The sequence below is a fragment of the Falco biarmicus genome, chromosome 2 (assembly GCF_023638135.1).
Source record: "Falco biarmicus isolate bFalBia1 chromosome 2, bFalBia1.pri, whole genome shotgun sequence".
NCBI classification, from domain to species: Eukaryota; Metazoa; Chordata; class Aves; order Falconiformes; family Falconidae; genus Falco; species Falco biarmicus.
In genome coordinates, this window is record NC_079289.1 from 76097081 (window position 1) to 76117887 (window position 20807).

A 20807-nucleotide genomic window follows, 5' to 3' on the forward strand; every position below is an offset into this window, starting at 1 on the left:
AAAAAAAAAAAAAAAAAAAAGGAAGGCTTCAGAGCATCCTGTATGTGACAGCGAATTCCTGAACAAAGTCCTGCATGCTTTAAGGCAGTCAGGAACAAAATGTAAGCTGGGACTGGAAAGAGGTGACGTCAGCACATTAGTCAGCTTCCCTATGCTAATTACCAGTGCTCGGGAGGATGGAAAAAACAGCTGAGGTTTGCACAGCAGCTGCTTTATCAAGCCTCTTGCAGCATAGTTTCCACTGGTAGTAATTCCATTCAGTGCTCAGACAACATGCTCTTCACTGGAATGGGACAAACCATCTTAAGATGGAAAATGTTACTGCTAAAGGACCAAAGTCTAGAGTAATAGGCTGTAATTAGCCAGGAGGGAAATTTCAAGACTTTGGAACGGAAAACAAATCCCTCAGGTCAATAGCTTTTGGTAATTTTGTGGAAAAAATACACAGACTGAAATGTAGAGATTAGGAGGAATTGATTTTGGAAAATACTTTTCCCCCCCATTACAGTGAGAATTCATTTTGAAGATTTCTTCAAAGCAACTATGTGAACTAATTACCATTCTCACTTTATTAAAAACTCATTCTGTGCCTCAAACTGTTGAGGTGTTTTGTTTGGGGATGGTTTGGGGTTGGGTTGGTTTTTTCCCCCTTTTTTATTTAATAACAGGAGCTTCATCAGAATTCTGCTGGCAGAGTTTTAAGAGGCAACCTGAACTACTGACAGCAGTGATGAGGTATGAAGCCTACATTTCTGACATTTTATGGTTTATTTGTATCCCAGTTACACAACATTTCCCAAAAAGTAGCACAGGAACAGTTTTTTTGGGTGCTGGGTTTTGGTTTTGCTTTTGTGGGGATTTTTGTTTCTTTGTTTTTGTGGTTTGCTTTTAAATCAAGAACCATTTAAAAAAATCATTAACACTTAAAGTAATTCATTAAGTTTAAACAGAAGCTTTTGCAAGCTATTTGGAACTCTCCTATGCAACATCCAATCAAAATTTACAATTAAGTCAAAATCCTAAGTGTAGTTCATTTTACTATAACATAGGGCTACAACAGAAGCATCAAGTTTTATGAAATACTACAAACAAGAGGCAGCCATAAGATTACAAATCTTATTTCATAAATATTTCATCAGGTATAACTATTCACATGAATAGCCTTCCCTATTTACATGGGCTCTACTTACTTGCTTAAGTTAAGGACGTTTACTGTTCCACAGGCTAAAATCCCCATTTAGTAGTCAAAATCTCTGCTATTGTAAAGTTACCTCAGCATGAAAGACTACTCAAGACCAACTTCCTAGCACCATTTTTCAGAAGCCCTCACTTAAGCATAAGCTCAGCTCAGTCAAACAGAAGGTGCTCTCTGAAGGACAACTCAACAACAAGTATAGATGCTGTCAGTGAGATTAAAATAAACTCTGAAAAAAAGAAAGAGATTACAAGCCTCCAGTACTCCAGGAGCACCTAACATACCGGGTACCTGACAAAGATAGGAAGAAACAGCAGCTCCTTTCCTCTCCCCAAGCTCACAGGAACACTGTCCAGATCTGGACTGGGCACACATACAGTGAGAACAGGTCTGAGTTCCCAAGCCCATGACCTGTACCCAGAAACACAGATACTTAAGAAGAGGATTCATAAACATCCATCACGTCAAATCACCTGAGCTCACACTGAAAATCATGCCAAGTATGTCTCGAATCCTGCCCTTGCCCTGGAATTAGGTTTGTTGAGTATCTTAAAGACTTCAGAATTGGAAGCACTAAGCATGACTCCATAGACCAGCGGTCAGGATGCTCATCTGGAAAATATGGCCGTGAATCACCTGAGCGTAAAACAAAAACAAGCTTTCCACATACTAGATGTCATAGCTACTGATAAGAAAGTAAAGAAGGTTCCCCCCTTAACCTACTACTGAGTCAGTCATTTGGCACACTCTGAGGCTACAGAGGTGACTGCAGCATCTCTGTGGGTGACAGGTGGAAAGAATACCTCTTTTGTAGAGCATCATTTGGCCTACACAGGAGGCAGTTTGAGCTGCTCAACAGAACGAAGCTTTCGGCAGCTTAGCTGCAGACCTTTATACAGCTAAGTGTGTCAAAGCTTCCTAGCAGTCCAGTGATTGTATAAGTCTTCAAAAGCCTTATTTTGGACTTCACAGTTGAAAGTAGGACAGGTAGATCCTAGGCACTTGTAACTCTTTAACTCTAGACTTACATTTTTATGCCCAGATCCCATGAAGAGTAAGACATTAAAAATACCTCTGATTGCTATCCTCAAGGCCACCAACACATTACTGAGACTCAAGGAAAATGACCTTTCAAGGCTTACTACAGCCATCTTTCAAATATAACTTTATTACTGAAAACAGGACAACAGCCTGCTGTATTACTGTTAGCTGTAAACAAACCATTTTTGAGAACATTTAACACCTCACAAAACAGGTTTTTCACGGTGTTCTCCAGATTTAAAATATACATTGGGTTTTCTACTGATACACAGTAGCTTTTTACTTTGCCCATTTAAAAAGACCAAGAAAAGAAACTAGTTCTACTCTGTTTCATTTTATCATTATCAACATTATTTTTTTGGTAAGGTGCCGTCACCAATAACTCTTAAAAGAAACAGGGGGCGGGGAGGTTGCATACTAAAAATCCATTTGCAACACAGAATAAACCAGGAACTAGGTGGGGGTGGGTTTTTTGGGTTTGGTTTTTTTTTTTTTGGTGGGGAGTTTACCAAATTCATGTTGAAGTGGTCTAATATCCTTACTGATATGCTTGATTAGAAAAAAAACGCAGTCTACAGTGTCTTGATTACTGGATTAAATAAACTACCTTGAATTATTAAAAAACAAACATAAGGACATACTTTCTCAAAATAAAATAAAATAAAAAAAATATCACTACCCCTGCTTCATTTATTGAAGTGCTATTTCGGGTAGCAGCATTATGTTGAGGGCCCTGAGATCTACTGTAGAAATCAAGAATCAAAGTTACAAAACCACCATTACAAAATCCTGAACAGTGTTGCAATGTTTCTTCTGGCATGTTCAGGTCCTGTAACATTTGCTAACCACATGCTAACGAACTGTCTGGAACAAGAACATGGCAAGACTATCAGAACTTCTAGATTAGACATTCTGATACTATCAGAGTGCAGTTTTTCATCCCAGAGACTGCTGCTTTCTGTCTTCTCTTTGAGACTCCCTAGTGACCTACACAAAGAGAACAAGGGCATGGAGACCACCTGCGTAGATATTTGCTGTCATCTAGACACCAAATAATGTCTGATATTAAAGAACACAAACTTCATCAGTGCAACAGAATGCTGCTGTACTTTGGGCAACAAGAATCAGGGAAAGCAAATGGGTAAGAATAGTATGACGTGGGTCAGCCCTGCTTCCTCAGGTTTCACCTTTCCCTTGAAAGGTACAGACTCTGGAGCTCAAGTTTTAAAAGCTGAGTTTTAAAAATTGCAGACAAGATGCTCAATGAAGACCTAAATTACTCCGTAACATCAATAGCACCTGACAGATTCTCCACTAGTAAGACTTCCCAGGCAGAGAAATTTAACACAGACCATTTTTTGATTACTTTTGGGGGTGAAAGGAGAAACAAGGAGTCAAATAAGCGTATGGAAGAGGGGGAATACAAAACGATCGAATGCCATAAATAGTTCTATATTTTAATCTCCACATGCAGTAAAATAGGTAAGGCACAGAAAAGGAGGAAATTAAATGAGACCACAGAAGGAGAAAAAAGGCAACTCACAAAAATTACTTTCATTGCTGATAACTACATTAGCAAAGCTGACAATCTGAGGAAGCAAATTAACATGGATGTAAGCATGTTGGCAATTCTGTAAGCTAATAAAATGGTTGCCTACAAGCTATACATTAGAAAAATACAGTCCATTCTTCTCTCATATCCCTGGCAGACTTTTACAATTGCCCTTGGAGGGTGCTCTTTATGTAATCCCTGTACTCCCGCTATATATTCTTGCTGATCTTTTGCTATCAACATATAGTTTCTATTCCTGTTTTCATGTTAATTATCTTGCCTTAGCCCTTACAACAGGGACAAACATCTTGAAGTCAGCTAGAATGAATAATCATACTTACTAGTTTCATCTTCCTAGCGGTTGGAAGAGGGAAGGGCAGACAGTATGGTATAAAGAGCTCGCAGAACTATCCATGCATGCCTAGGGCTCAGTAAGCTCTGCTCTGTGTACACTAGCACACACTTGAATTCAGGCAACCTTCTAGTCTGCACTGCTCTGTTGGTACAGGGTGCTATGTGTCTGCTTGTTTTAGCTTGCACACTAAAAGAGAGAATGGGAAAAGCTAATAAATGTTCCTTTTAGAACTTAACACTCATCTAGAGCATGGCTTCAGTGTGCATTCAGGTAAAACCAAAAAATCCCCAGAACTCAGACCCACTGAAAAAGTAAGGAAGTTTAACATACGAACGTCTAAGGAGCACATGTCCTTGACAGTGTATTTTTCCCTACTGCCTTTAACTAACACTGCCATCAGGAAACAGTAACTTTCTCCATCATTGGAAAACCTTCTTTTCCCTGCCCTTGGGATCCAAAACATGAGTTGTTTTCATGTGGAGGTTTGTGTTGTGGGGTTTGCTTTGTTTTGAAACTTACCTGATGAGCGAGAGAAGTCACATCAATGCCGGCTGGCTCAATCAAAGAGCCAGGAGCAAGAGCAGCGAGTTAAGTCACTTGCCTTAAAATGTCTGCACAGTTCATTTGTGGCTGGTAAAATGAGACTAAGAATCAACATCCCTGCCATCCACCTCCACCCCCCAAAAAAAAAACAAACCCAAAACAAAGACAACCTGGACATGATTCCTTTTTGCAAGTCTAACAGGATCTGTTAGGAAGTAAAATTCACAGCAGACCAATCACACTTTAGTATGCTTTTCTCCTAAAAATCCTTACAATCGCATAAGCACTGGGAGACTGGCAACCTTCATGTCTAATCCAGAACACTGGAATGGCTATACACCTACTCATGCAGTCAGGCAGTAACACACAGCCCCTAACTTAGCAGTACAAATTCTTCTCATGCCAGTCAAAACCAGATCAAAAACAGAGGCAGAGGAAGGGAGTCAGAATTATCATACAACTGAAAGCATTAATGGACAGTTTCTTCTGATTTGTGATAATGAAAAACAAAGTTTTTCAAACTTGTGTACTCATTGATTATATAATCTATACATTCATCAGATCATCAGAAAGATACTACTAACTCAATGTATATATTTCACTTGTACCTCAGCAGAGAAATTATCTGCAGCAAAACACCTTTTTAACAAGCAAAAAGAGTCTTCAGTATTACAGAATAAACTGCACAAATAATATTTGCAAATTTATTTACAGTAAAGAAATCACAGAGCACAGCACTATAAGTACACAAACTGGTTTTACAAATTACACAGTGCTACGTGCAGCGTATTAAGTCAAGGTAACACCCACACAATGACAAAATGGAAAAAGGGGCATGAAGCATGGAGTTAAGACTGTCATCACCAGCTCCTCTCATTAACTTTGTTTATAATGTGGAACAGCAAACACATGACCATTCACTATTTCATATGCTTACAAGTATTTTAGTCACTGAATTTCCAGTCATAAAAATAGAGACAAAAATTTGTGCAGTTCTAACAAAATTTAAGCATCTGATTCCATGTAATAGGACACACAAAAGAAAAACCTATCTATCTGTACTACATCATCATGCCGAGTACTATATAGGAGCACTATTTGAAAAAAAGTATTCAATGGCTATAAACCTTTGAACTGTTGGATGTTATTTTCAGATGTAAAAAGAAATGTTTCAAAACTGAAGCTCAAATACTTGTCAACAATATTTATCAAAACATTAGTCCTGCACTATTATCACTAGCATATTTTGTATATTAGTGTAGATACTTATTGCAGATAGACATGGCTAGACTCAGTTTATGCTAAAAATTGAAGACCACAGTCCTGGTGTGCAGTGCCACCTCCATTTTTAAAGTTTTAGCTGTTCCAGGAAAATCTTTTCCTCTTCCAAACAGAAAACAGAGCAGAGAAATGAGTGACCATCTTCTAAGAAGTCAGGGAAAAAAATGTAAAAGCAAAGCAGAAAAGCTATGAAGATTGTGCATCTTTACTAAGATAATACACATCTTAGTCATCTTAAGATGCAAGACTCAAATACCTTTATATACCTAAAATTACAGAATAAATGCCAATCAAAACAAGTTTTTCCAAAAAACTCTACCCATTTCTCCTGTATTTATTTCTATTTAAATTCATTAACTGATTCACTTTAATTACAAAATTATGTACAGGCAATATATTTACAATAGAAAGAATATATCATAAAAAACAAAGTCTTTTTGCAGTATTTGGGTAGAGGGACTGAAAAAGGGAAGGAGAAAGTTCCTGCAAGGTCAGTCATAAACATTCCTCCACCCCCATCACAGAGAGAGAATTTGGTTTCAAATGATCAAAACAACCTTCAAGAAGATGCTTCTTAGAAGTATACAAAAATACCTAAAAAAGACTGTCCAGCAATACTGTAGTTCAATCCATTACAAGATTATAATCTTTAACCAAGACAAATGTAAATAAGATTATTCCCATGGCTGGATACAGTTGCAGTGTTGATTATCTATTTCTATTTAAGGCAGAAAGGAGAAAGAAAAGGCAACAGGGACAATAGTACAGTGTATACACTAACTCATCATGGAAGCAGTGCACATGCAACACTAGAAAAGGCTAACTATGGAAAGGGAAGGGCAGGAAATCCTTAAACAACTCTTCTAACTTAAACTCGTTGAAGGCTTCTATAAATATAGGTGTCTATATAAATCCTTTCCTCCGAGTGGAGATTAAAAAAGGGGAAAGAGGAAAATTCTCCAAAGATCATCTATATTTATTATGAACTAAAAAAGAACAAGGACTTTTAAACCAAAATGTGTTAATAGGCCATTTTTGCATACTATAGAAAAAGCATCTGTAAACTACTTACAGCAGAACTGAAGGAAGTTATTTGTTTAAAAAATGTTCCCACACCCCCCAAGATATAAAGTAATGTCTCATAAGCACTGTGTAACTATGAAATAAAGGAAGCATGAGGTATTCTTCCTACCACTATAACTAGGAAAAATCAGCAGCAGCCTGACCTTTTCAAGGTTATTTATTTGAATGCCAGCGTGGGGAAAAAAAAAAAACCACCACCTAGACAGTAATTAACAGATAGACTTGTATGATGAAACAATTTAAGAAAGAAGGGACATGCTACACACATCAGCTACTAAAACAAAAACAGCCCTTCCGACAGTTATTTCTTTAGTGAGGGGCCACCTTCTGAAGATGAAGAACACTTTGTTTTGTAAAGAGGAACAGCTGTAAAGTTATTTATAAGTTAGATTCAGCAGAGGGAGAGGTCCAGGGGATAGGGCACATGCTTAGAGTTGGATTCATGCATTCTTTAAGCACGTCATACATATTCTGACACTTACCACAGCTGGAGCATTGCACTCCAATGCTGCCTCTGCACATTGCCCATGCATTAGGGTGAACTAAGGGGCACTAAAGAAATGTTGCTGCTGGACTTGTACACTGGCATCTAAAAGATACCATGTTTCAAGACTGAAAAGGGACCAGATTTCAGAGAAATGGGCCTTTTAAGTGTTGACAGTGACATAACTAGAGCTATCTTCAGCAGCCAAAGCAAGAAGTGATGAGGAATGGAAGTTCTTGCATAAAGACAAACACATCACGACAGTTTACAAAAGAGGATGTTAAGTGAAAGACACAGAAACCAAGTTCTGTAAATCTCTCTCATGGTCAGAAGGAAAAAGACCCCAGAAAGTGATCCAGCAGTACATCACATCCAGTCCCAAAACTGATACTATTTTATTCAAACCCTATCAAATCGAAGCCAGTGTGGTCACAGCTCCCCAATACCCAGATGTTCCAGTAGCAAGCACGCACTTTCAAAATGTCTGCCTTCCACCCTGGAGCTAGAAGCAGGATATACAACACAAATCAAAAACACTAACAGAACACCGAACCTAGATTTGATTTATGAAATAAAAAACCCAAGCCACTAAACTATGATCTGTTTCGATATATTCATATACAAGTACAGAGATGAAGACATGATAGATTTTACAAAATGGGAGTTTTTTAAAACTAAACTTTGAGATGACTGGGTAAGGTTATGATCCAGATTCATATATTAAAGACTGTCTTCTAAATATACATATATATTATAATATGTCAGAGTAAAAGCTTGATGTCAGCATCCTAGTCTCTTAAATCACTTGAGAAAAAAAAAATACTTTGCTTTCTGGCTATGAGAGACACACTGATCATCACAGCAGGATTAAAAGGCAGGTGGCATTTCTGGTTCAATATGCTTCCATATCCATTGAAACTTTTCTGAAAAGACAAAGTAAAGATATTTTTATCTCACTTTGTACATTCTAGATAATGAAGGAGATAATGATAAAAGGTCAGTACAGAGGAAAAAAAGCAGAAGGAATGAATCTATGTCAGCTTATCTTTATTCCCTACTCAACATCTAAATCAAGAGTTACCATTATAAAGCATGAATCATTGCATATCAAAGCTTCAGATAAACCAGTTTAAGATGGCCAACTATTTTTTCATTGAGCAGCCAAGGTTTTGTTTTCAAATCTTTTCTGAAACAGTCAGCATTTTAGTGGTTTCCAGACCTATGACCAAGGATCTCTGATGGGTATTTTGGATCAGCTGGTTAGACAAGGACTTCCAAAGTTTTGTAGTGCCAGAAAACTCTGAAGCCAGCCATCATTTCTACTGACGATTTTGGAGGCTGCTAGGAGCATTCCTGTGTTTTGGTATGACTCTACTCCTCAATTCCACAGAGTGAACTGCCATATGACATGTCTAGAATACATTAAGCAAAAATTTCAAAACAAGTTAAGTGACAACTGATGGTGGAAACCAAAACCCAGCCATTCCTATCTGACTGCACTCAAATAGAATCAGAGCTTTTGAGCTGCAAAGAATCTTCCATGATCACATTTGGGAATCAAATCAGTTCACCATGGCTAGTTAAACAAAACAGTAATAAATAGGGAAGCATACAGCTGTATTCACTCCTCAGTTCCACGTTTATTTTCCTATTGGAAGGCCTTGCAATTCTGCAGTCGTAGTTTCTCCAGAACAGATGCAGGCTCCTCAAGGCTAATGAAAGTAAATAAAGCCAGCCTGGCCCATCACTGCAATAAACACTTTATTTATTCCCTCAACATAACAGCAAGGTGCTACCTTTATTCAAACCAGTGGTCTTGGTGGTTCTTCCTCACAGAAGCGGTTTCTCAATATTACTCTGGTAGACTTTTTAGAATTTGGGTATAGTCTTACACCCAAAGATAATACACAGGAGTTATCCTGTGGACTACTCCCCCTCACAGATGGAGTACAGCTGATTCAAAACCTTCAAGAGCTATTATTACTCTTTGATGATATTTGCTGAAGTAGCATAACATCTTGTCTACAGTCCCATAACTTCATAGCAACTTTGAAGCACTTTCCTTTTGGAAAAAAAAAAAAAAAAGACAGAGAATGGTTTGGAGCAATCAGTCTTTCCTCATAGGATCTCCAAAACGTGTGAGAGAATTTTGTTTACCGTTTAATCAGTAATTCTTGAAAGTTTCAACTTTATTTCTTCTCCCTTCACTTAATTTCATCTATTTAAGACATGTGAATTGCAGCCTGGGCTTGCTCCAATGAATGCCAGTTAACTTACTAATTTTCCTGATCTTAATTCAACAGCATTTCACATGACACAAGAAAAAAACCTTTCAGAATATTACCTGCATCTATTGCTATTATTTCAAAAGGAGAATAAAGAAGAAATCCTACTCAGATTAGTTCTCTACGCAATTACAAACATTTATTTGAAGGCTGAAACTACAGACTGTACCCTGAAGCTGTGTGTCCTTTCAGCAGAAAGCCATAATGCCATGGGATCCAGAGTTTTTAACCACAGAAGTATGCATCACCTATGGACATCACTAAGGTTTCTATGAAGCCAAGCAATGAATTCAGCCATTTCTCTGCAGACAGAAGCCATCCACTCCACAATTACTCCACCAAGGGATTAAAAAAAAAAAAAAACAACAAAACAAACCCCCCCCCCCACACACACCAAAAACAAAAAAACAGAAAAAGATTCAAATAACCCACTGATTATTTTTTTTAAACACAGATTTCAAAAGCACTGCCAAGAAGGAAAGTAGCTGTTTACTGAATAGACCCTTACAAGATTTTTTAATAGGAGCTTAAAATACATGAACTGTTGTCAAGTTTGCATTATGTAGCCTACATATGTTCAAACAGAATATAGAGCTGTGCTCTATCACAGAAGGACTATTTACAGATTCAGTGTGTGACAGATTTCCAGCCAACCATCTGAAAAATAAATACCTACAGTGTGCTTATTCCTTCCTTGGAAAAATCCATGACTTACACTTCCATTTCCAAGCATTAAACACTAAATTCCTGTTCACTGACTGGTAACATAAAAGTGGTAGTTTGGAAATTCCACTACAGAATATTTGAGTAACCAACTGAGACTCACTTAGAAGACTTTTTAATATGGCAAATCAAAATTTAAAGTCTTTTTTTGACATGTTTCCACTCCTGCAACAAATTTACTCAAATGATCCATAGTAAATTGATTACAATTCTGCCCTCATTAAAATATTCTGGAAGGAAATAAACATTTTCACCCAGTATATTTACTGGCAGGTATTTTTCTATTCATATTTAAACACCATTCCCCCTGGAAAAACAACTTGTGAGTGCTAAAAACTAGCATACAAAAGTTTGCAAAATTGCGGTGACTAAATAGAACAGTGAACTATTGGGGAAAAAGTATTTTAGGATTTTATATGCTGAGAGCATTTTAGATAAGATAAACAACTTCTGTTTAATTAAGTTTGTTTCATTGAGAAAAACATTTTTAGTAAGAGGCAAAACCAAAACAAGTAAATAAGAGCTGCATAGCATTCCATCAGTCCATACGGACAGATTACACAAACAGAGGCTATTCAAATACTCTAACACTTGTGCAATCCAGCATCTTAAACTGATAATAAACCTCCTGAGGAAAGAACAGTACCCTCTACGGAAAAGTCTCCAAGAAACCTACCTACTTTGTTCAAAAGGTGACATTTCAGAACAAAGGTGATAACCCAAACTCAGCAACCATGATGCTCAGTGATCACAATTCACATCATGCCACCTGAAAGCCTGATGAGCACTAGAACTCCTTCCCATTCACTTATGCCTCAAAGCCAGAATCCTACATTTGGGAGCTACAAACCATTCAGTCCAGAATAGCTGGTGTCTCTTTGGAAAACACAAGAACAGAGCAAAGAATATTTATGACTGCTGCATACCTAAGAATGTGTTAGAAAGCCTATAAAGTTTATTCTCACCTGGAAAGCAGAAAACAGTCATGAGCAAATAGCATCTTAAAAGGAAATTCTGAAGACCATGCCACATTCGCTCAGAGGATTATCAAGAGCCTATAACCCTATATTCAGACATCATTCAGGGATAATCTCCTCAAGACATTACTTAATCCTTTAAAGCATGATCTGGAAAAAAAAAGAAAAAAAAAAGGCATTGTGTTTTACTTTGAAAGAGCTCCTTCATACAAGTATAAATCCACAGAAGAAAAATGTCCCTTAAAGTGATAGCAAAGTTTTCTCAAAGTCATCAGAAAACAGCAAGAAATGGACCGTCTTGAGCCTCTTATCAATTTTCAATCAAGTATGATACTGGGATAAAGGGTTACAGGATAGCATTTGTGATAAAGAGTTGCATAAAAATATCAGATACTGGGCAGAGTAGGAAGACCAAAGAAGCAGCATGCAGAACACTTCTCAGCTATTTCACTTGGCAGAAGCCAGCCAGGCAACTTATGTGGGCCTCCAGAAAAGCTAGAACAAGGCTCTAAAGAAGGGATAATTCAGAACTTTTATAGAAGGTGATGGCCAAGGACACAAATGCAAACACAGACAGACATTTGTTCAACCATCTGAAATATGCTCATTGTACAAAGGAATCTGCAAGCTTTAGGGGCTCACTTAATCCACACACTATAATAAAAATTTTAAAATAAAAATCACTGAAGTTATCTTAGGAAAAAAATTGTCTGTTTTCCAGGAGTTTCCAGAGGTTAAAACAAGAGTTAAGAATGAGTGAGAGCTAAGGATAATTTAGAAGAACCACCTTCTAACCCGTACATAAAGGCTGAAACGCATACTGAGCAAGCAATGTGAATCTGAAAAGTATATCTGGCACAGTATGCACACTTTTGGGTTTGGAATTAGAGCGCAAAGGCCAGAGGTGACAAAGAATTAGAAGTGGCTATCTGGGGCATGGTAAAATGGAAAAAAATAAGGAGAAAAAAAGAATCCAAATGGATGGAGAACTACAGTGATAGGTTCAAGCTTGGTTCTGTATAAGGAGCAGGGAGGACAGTGTTCAGCTTAACAGTATCTTGTATGGCTAAGAATTAACTTTTAAAAGTCCTTCCCTGTAATTAAATTTCTTCAGATATATTTAACTGAAAATGAAGCACCCATCCACTTTCGAAAGAAACTGGAAGTTAAAGTTGCCTAAGCACCATTCCTTTATATTGCCCTCTCAGAAATAGCCCAGTAAGTTAGCAAGACACAGTTCAGTACATCTGAACAGGAAAGTGAATGCAGCAGCCATCACTGACCTAACTGGTCTAATCAAGACTATATGAGTGCACAAGCTGTTGCCCACAAAAATACTCAACATACCAAAAACACAACAATAAATAAACAAAAAAAAAAAATCAAACCACAAACCAATTTCCTATGTAGCCACCTGAAGGAACTTGTATGCAATCATCTTGGCAGAACCAGCTCTCGTCAAGGAAGAGGAAGCAGCAAAAAGTGAGACTTGTCAGTCATCCAATACTCACAGCTTCATATCTAAGAAAGGATGTCAGTAAGTCCCCATTCCAAACACCAAGAGCTCCCCTAGGCTTTTGGATCAACAGCCTATGTCACAAAAACTACTGCAGGATTCACACCAATGAAGACTGAAAGCTGTACTCCCTCACCCATGCACTTTTCTCTGATACACCAGATATATTTCTGATATACCCTTTTAGTCTTACAATGCCATAATTATTAACACCATTCAGATCACACTTGCCAGTGCAAAAAGCATGAAAGTTTACACACTTCAATGTATTTTAATCAGTGAGACACACAACAGACTGTAGAACTTGGCCGATAAATTGGAAAAAAAATTATCATCCAGTAAGGACATATTTGGCCAATTTACTGCATATGAGGATACCATTTTCCACCAGTTCTCTGAACAACAGCAATCAATACTGCAGTGGATGTACATTATCAAATACATAACTTGGCTTCTGCATTGGTACCCGACTTCATTTCTACAGTTAAGTTGTTCCAATTATGCATTTTTTGACTTTGCTTAGTTGTTACCTAAAAGTAAAAGCCTGACAAAGGAAAGACGACAAGTAACAGTTTCAGAAGAGAGAGTAAGAACAACCCCCCTTTTTATGTTATACAAACAGGAAAACACAGGAGAGGCAAGTTCAGGGAAGAAAGCAGGGAAATTCCCTGAGCATCTTAAAAACTTGGAAGATTTCCCCCCAAATACCCACACCTTTTGCCCAATATTAAATTTCCTATTTATTTCAAAATAAGCATCTTGAGAAAGCTATGAGAAAGTCAAAAAGCAGAAGCTGTAATTGCTTGCTATTCTAACTATAGCTTTTTTTACTTCTGCCACATGATTTGTATAAAATCATGGAAAGCTGCACTATTTCCTGATAGCAAAATGCACAGAGTGGTCACTCAAATATTATTTGACTAATTCATTCCACTGGGTTTTCCATAAGTGATTCATGGCTGTAGTCAGCTTTCCTGGAAAACATTTCACAAAGTCTGCACAGTATGTAAAGTAGTGAACTCTCATTGTCTAGTTTCTAATTGTGAATCTTGGAGACTCTCTCTTTAAAAGCAAACAGCATATTTTAGTAACTTCATTCTATCAAATATGATTTTGTTAACTCAGGCACTCCCATATCCAGAATAACTGCCATCACAGCAAACATGCACACACTTGTTTTCCTAAACAAGTTACTCCAGGCTTACACACAGTTGTACTTCGAAATATAACTAGACTTAGTACATCCTCTAATAGTCCATTTCATCCTCTCACCCGTCCTGATCCTGAAATCACTATTTTGTATCTTGATTCTGTTCCCAGTTAAAGTTAATGCCTTAACATTGCCACTTTCCTAAATGAAAGGAGGATCAAGTCCTTACCTGTAAGCTCTTCTTACAAGGGATTTATCACTGTTTAGATGTTGCTGCCAAAATGATACAACAAACCCCCTGAAACTATCAATAAATACAAAGTTACCTGCTCCATTCAACTGAAGACAAGACTATGAGGACAAGTTACAACAATTTGACTTCACAGCAACCTGGACAGCCAGAGACTGTTAGGCTCCTGCAAAAATACGAACAGTTCCTGCAAAAAGAAGCCTCAGAGAGCAGAGCTGTCAGCAGATCTAATGCCCTTCCCATTAACCCAGAAAATGCTACTGTGTTTAAACAGCAGGACACTTAGCCTCTGAGTGTGTATGTGGGAAGAGAAACCAGTTAAGTATACGCATTTGAGTCCCAAATCTAGACACACTCACGAACAGAACTGGAGTTTCCCAAACAATTCTTCTTGCTTCTTTATAGAAAGGTGGTAATTATAAACACTGGCCTGATTCAAGATTTAGGTGAAAATGATATTCCACACTGTGAGAAATTTACTCAGCCTCTTAAAAGGAGCATCTAAAAGGAAACCTCTGACAAATCCTATGAGACAGAGGTCTTGAGAAACTGGAAGGGGGGGGGGGGGGAAGTGTAATGTGACTTTCTTTTTAAAAATTTTGAAAAGAAATCTAAATGCTTATTTTCAATGTTTATTTTCCCCAAAAATATTAGGAAATAACCAATTATTTATGCATAGTTTTCACTCCATTTACTATATATCCCCATTTACTATAACTCCAGCCTTAGATGCCCTAGAAAACGGGAATTTTTTGGGGGGTGGTCAGGAAATTTAGAAAGAGGCTCTCTGAATACTTGCATCTTCTATTAGAAGTTTGTTCTTTTCTTGGAAGTCACAACACTACAATGAGTTTGTTTACATAGAGGGACTGCAAAATAATTACAAGTTCTCTGAAACTACTTGCCCAACTGGTTTCTAAATTCCCTTGTGGCGTCAATTCAACACAGCACACACCAGTGAGGCTGACTTCAGTGATGAAAGTTCTGGTTACACTCTGTCTAATCAAGCCTGAGTCAGGAGGGTACTACTCAAACAAATGAGTCTTCAAAGTAGTTCCCTGGACCCTCATCTCCTCCTATTTTCATTAATAAACTTAAGGGAACTTAATTTTGTTTAATATGCAGATAAACTCTGGGTATGGTGAAAGATAATGTAACATCATTTCACATTATTTATATCTGGGCTGCTGCCTATGTGCAATTCAAAGGGTAACAGGTTGATTTCTCTCACCAGACATTCTTTCCTGCTTGAAAGGGCAATTGATTACCCAATTCCTCCCTGGGAAGACAGTCTGTCAAAGCACTGCTCACATTCCTCATGGCTAGAATATGACTTAAAAAATTAATTTTGATCAGAGCTTTACTTGCCTTAGGCAAGTTCTGCTGGACTTCCATTAAGCCCCCATGTGAAACTACTTAAGAGTGTTTACACTCCGTGCTCTATTCCTTTTTACCAATTTTAGAAACACAGGCTATCACACATGTAGGTAAAACAGTGCTATCAAAATAAGTTTTTGGTGTTATAAAATTGTTCGTATTTCCCAGTGAAGGTTAAATAATAAAGAAATTTCAGTGCAATGTTAAACATGACTGTAATTCCTCAGGTTACCCTAGTGCTTTCAAATTTCTTGTTTACTTGTTCTCATAATCCCCCAAAACCTGATTTGGAAAATACAACCACGAAATCTTTACTGCAGCCAAGGAAGAAAGGCAGACAGCTCCCTTCAGGGCGCTGCCGTGAGCTATTCTTAGTCTGTTTGCTATTAATGCCACTCTCCAAGGTATTTCTGAGGAACTTCATTAAGTTACTGCAACAATAATGTCCTAGTCAAAGGAAAGACTACTATTGTATACTTAGCCTTTAAGTAAATACAGAAATAAAGACATCTTTTCCATGTGAGCAGTTAAGGCTGATAATTCTTTCCAGATGAATTAGGTTTTGATTGAACCACTTCTGTAAAAAGCTTGGAGATAAAGTGCTTTGTTTCACAAGTTTGACTATGATGAAAACACACTAATGTGCTCAGGTGTTCTTTATAAAAACAGTTTGTGCATGATTAACAGATACTGTTTTAGGAGCCAGAGTTTCATAAACACTGTATTTTTAACCACCACAGACTGGTTACTTCTCAAAGTCACTTGATTCTGACAGCCTCTAAGAAAAGCACTACCTTGATTGCTTCTAAAGTCAACTCAGAAAATTTTAGCTGACATTTCAAACCTGCCAAGCAGAGCAAAAAACAGCTTACAACAGGCATTTCCAGTTCTACATTATGCAACCTAAATGTTACAACAAGGTTTTTGCAGATTCAGATGCAAAAGAATTAGTCTTCAAGTAAGACAATATGCAATGCAAAGTACTAACCAGAACAGTCAGCAAAAAAAGGGATACTTAAAACAAGTCAAGGGAGTTGTGGCAGGTGGGAAAGGAGGCAAAGAGAAATTAAACCATAATGTGTAAATACATGAAAAGATTGTGTGTTGGAAAAAAAAAAAGGGAGGGGACAGGCAGGAATTTTAGCAGCAGTACCCTTAAGAAACCAGAGTCTTGTGAATTTAATACTTTGTAAACTACGAGAAAGAGGCAGCTGCCTGTTTTTGAGGGTCAGAAGCTACCAGTTATATTAAAGATAAATCAATTTGCAATAAAAAAAATTTCCTGGGTATGTTCTTCCTTATAGGGGAAAGGGCGAGGAAAAAAACCACAAACAAACCACCCCACACTGCTAAACTAGGAACAATTCTCTTCTAAATTGCTCTGCTGCACACCGTTTCGTCTGTAATTAAACACAACTGCAGGATGTAGCAATTACAGTAATTCCTTTTCTGTCAGATATGAGGCTGCAATATACTATAAAATAAATACAATCAGATTTGTCCAGTAGTAAACTTTGGTGTCCCACATCCAATCTATTAACAAAAATAAGATTATTCACGTCAAGATTTCAGGTGAGCTGGTTGGGTTGACACATAAGACTTTCCAGCACTTACTTGCTTATGGTCATTCTTTGGTTTTAGATTTAGAGAACCAACCATTATTTCCCCCCCAAACCCTCAGCCTGCAACACAGCTAACTTCTCGGTCTTCCTAGCCTTTACTCCTATTAGCTACATCCAGCTGTGTAGACAGAACATGGCTGACCTTCCAAGCTAACAGCACCACTCAGCATAACTGTTGCCAGTGCTGTGCCAGTTCCTCAGTGCCACAAGCAGCAGGCTCTCCTGCACAAGAGCTGCCCTGGTGTGTGGGGGCCTGAAAGGCAGCTTGGCTCCTCCACCAGCACCCCCTCAGCTTTTAGACTATGTTAGCACAAACTGCCGGCAGCTTATCTGGAAGTGGATGTACTGCATCGCAGTACTGAAGGACTCAAGTGTTGCAGCCAGCTTTTGTTTTCCTATTACTTGGGTTTCCCAGGATCCTTTACCTCATACTTTCAGCTTATGCTTGGGCAATTTTTAAGGATAAGAAGATGGGGCAACTGCCCCCCTAATAATTTGGTTAAACTATAGGTCCCAAAAACTGAGCTGCAGGAGTTGAAGCCAGGTTTAGTCTAGGAAAGGGAGACACAAAAGCAAAGACAGCACAGATGTAAGTACCCTCTACTTTCTAATTTATAATCAACCACTAAGTGATCAAAGGGTAACTTATCATTCTGTCTCGTTCTCCTATAATCTAAGATTTTTTTAAAAATATTTATTTAGAAGTCATATTGGAGTTTACTTTTTAAAGCATCACGTGCCTTCTGTTTCATTACTCACTATGGCATTTAAAAGAATGGATCTACTACAAATAACTTTAATAGCTGATGAACTGTGGGAAAGAAACACTCCTCAAAAAATAGACAACAGTGTCATCATCTGATTCCCAGACCAAAAGGCTCTCTAAACAGCATCAGTTCAGGTCCCAGCTATGTCATACAATACTCTTCATCACCCCTGTATTGCAAATTACAGTGGGGCTTGACTGTTCAGTATTTCTGTTTACTTCCTGCACTGACTCCTTCTACAGCAATCTACCATAAGACAGCCACTAAAATATTCTTAATTTAATGAAAGTCCACTATTAAATAAAAAGCTAATTCAGAACATTTTCAGAGATAAAAGATTCAAAATCAGTGTGGTATTCTGTAACACCAGAACTTCAGCTTATTATGGAGAGGAAAAATGGACTCACAGCAGTGCATAAGAATTAGCCAGCTGCACATGATTTTATACTTGTTAATTCTCATTGACCAGCAAACATTTTGTATATCTCTTATGTTTCAAACACATCTTCAGGACTGCATCATCTATGGGGTCAGAGGTTTATTATAATAGGCAGTACAGCAGGCGGTATTATTTTCAGCTGGCAAATTAAAATTTGCTGTCATTTACAGTATATAGACGGCAGCTCTTCAGAGGTTCTCAAGAAAGAAGCTGGCAATTTCAAGTTTGTTTCCATTGAACATGCACAGATCTCAGAATTGTCACCAGCTTTAAGAGTATGCTTGGCATTTTCAGAAGGGAAGGAGCAAACACAAGAGACAAAGGGGGAATGCTCTCACACCAAACCCAGTTCATGCACACCAGATTGCGATGACAGCTTGACAACACTGGACAAGCTCATGCACACATATAACCTAATGCTGGGAATGAGCAAAATCTGATGACAATTCTAAGGTGAATGTCTTAGAAACTGAACTGTGCTATTAGAAGCAACTCACAACCCGCTGCAGCTACCCAGCTGCAGCCTTGCTATCTGCTTGGCCCACTTGAGAGCCTTTGAAAGGCCTGCAAGTCCCTGCCTTAGTGATAAGGGCACTGGAGTGCAGGGCAGCTTTATTGGAAAGAATAGCCACAATTGCAAGGCCAGCGTTGCCAGGATGCTTCCACAGAAGCCTAACTCATCAACACTTCCCTCATCACACAACAGGAGGAACCTCCTCCTCTCACTTTCAGTTCTGCTGCTTCTGTTTTCTAAAAGCAAACTGGGAGCTTGGGACATTTCTGCTCATCCAAATATCCTTTGCTGCATGATGTCAGCGCTCATTCTGGTACACTTAGTAAAGCTTGTATTTAAAATTCAGCCTCCATTTATGTGCCAAATTTTACCTAAGATACCCAGACTATCCTTTAAATGACAAAGATGGTTAACAGGTGAAACTAATATCTAATATATTACCTTGGCTTTTTTTTTTTAAACATGCAGCTTGAACATGTATTTTAATGATTTTTTTCCCTTTTGAGCTTTAGTTGTCATTTCCAAGAAGTAAAGCAGGAGCTGTCCCCAAAACATTTTTCTAAATTGCCATGGTGTTTCTTCAGCTATGATAGGTACATGAGCTGTCATACTGAGTGAAGATACGGCCATAATCCTGAAAAAACTTAATAGAAAATACTTCTACGATTAGCTGTTCACTACTGTTTAAAAATGCAACTGTATTATGCCAAAACTACTGCCTGAGGGAGTACAAAGTTAGAAGGAAGATAAGGACTAAACTGTATGAAAACAGCATGTGTCTGCGGGCTTTTTTAATGACTAGCTCTTTATAGTATGACAACAGTATTTAACTTATGTCTGAAAGATATTCTCACAGGCAAGTAAAAGTTACAGTGTTCATCTTCTGACCACTCTTCTCACATGTTCTCTGTGACAAAGGGAAAAACAAAAGTCAGCATATAATTATTTTTTTTCCCCTTAACACAGGGGTCCTTAGAAAACCACAGCAGTTGTTCAGAAGCAGCCTGGTATTTTTGTGAACTTTAAAGAATGACATTTTCCACTGGAGTCAGGGAAGGAAGAATGGAAGACAGTTTCAAAATATTTTTAAAGAATTTGCTGGGTGTGTAGCAGAAGAACAATATAGTGGCAATTAGTTATTGTACTTCTAAGAATATACTAAGCACACTTACAAATTTCAAAAGCTTTTTAAAAATATACTAATAAAGATAATAAAAGGAGCCACAGAAAAGTCTGGATTTTAACCTAAATCATATTCATTTTTGTTAAAGTTAACATCTAATACACTGTAATTTTCTCAGGCATGTTAAGTCAGTGACATACTAGTGATAAAATATATAACCTGTATTTGCAAATATATTACAATATAATAAATTACAGCTTTTTAATAGTCAAATAGCCTAATTGTCTGCAAAGTCTGACAAGCTTCCTATGCAACTAACCCTTCTGTTGCAGCAGTCACACCATAGCAAAACAAGGGCTGAATTACTTCAACTGCTAATGGCAATATCTTGGCATTAAAAAAACCTCACAAAACAAACACATGACCATCTGACCTAATCAGAGATGCCTCAGGGAAATTGTGCTCTTGACACACTACTGCTAACAAAAAACACTGGCATTCAAAGCTTTTGAGGTACTTAACAGTAGAGC

The 20807-nt window shown here is 37.8% G+C and overlaps 1 protein-coding gene and 1 long non-coding RNA gene across 3 annotated transcripts in view; both read right to left on the minus strand.

The window, feature by feature from the left end:
• RCAN1 (regulator of calcineurin 1) overlaps positions 1-20807 on the minus strand; it is a 42627-nt gene that overhangs the window by 9467 nt on the left and 12353 nt on the right. The gene's annotated exons all lie outside the window — the stretch shown is intronic.
• On the minus strand, positions 5377-11661 carry LOC130144715 (uncharacterized). The gene is made up of 2 exons (XR_008820224.1): positions 11508-11661; positions 5377-8457 (listed from the first exon to the last, which is right to left on the minus strand). It is a non-coding gene; the product is annotated as an uncharacterized LOC130144715 (long non-coding RNA).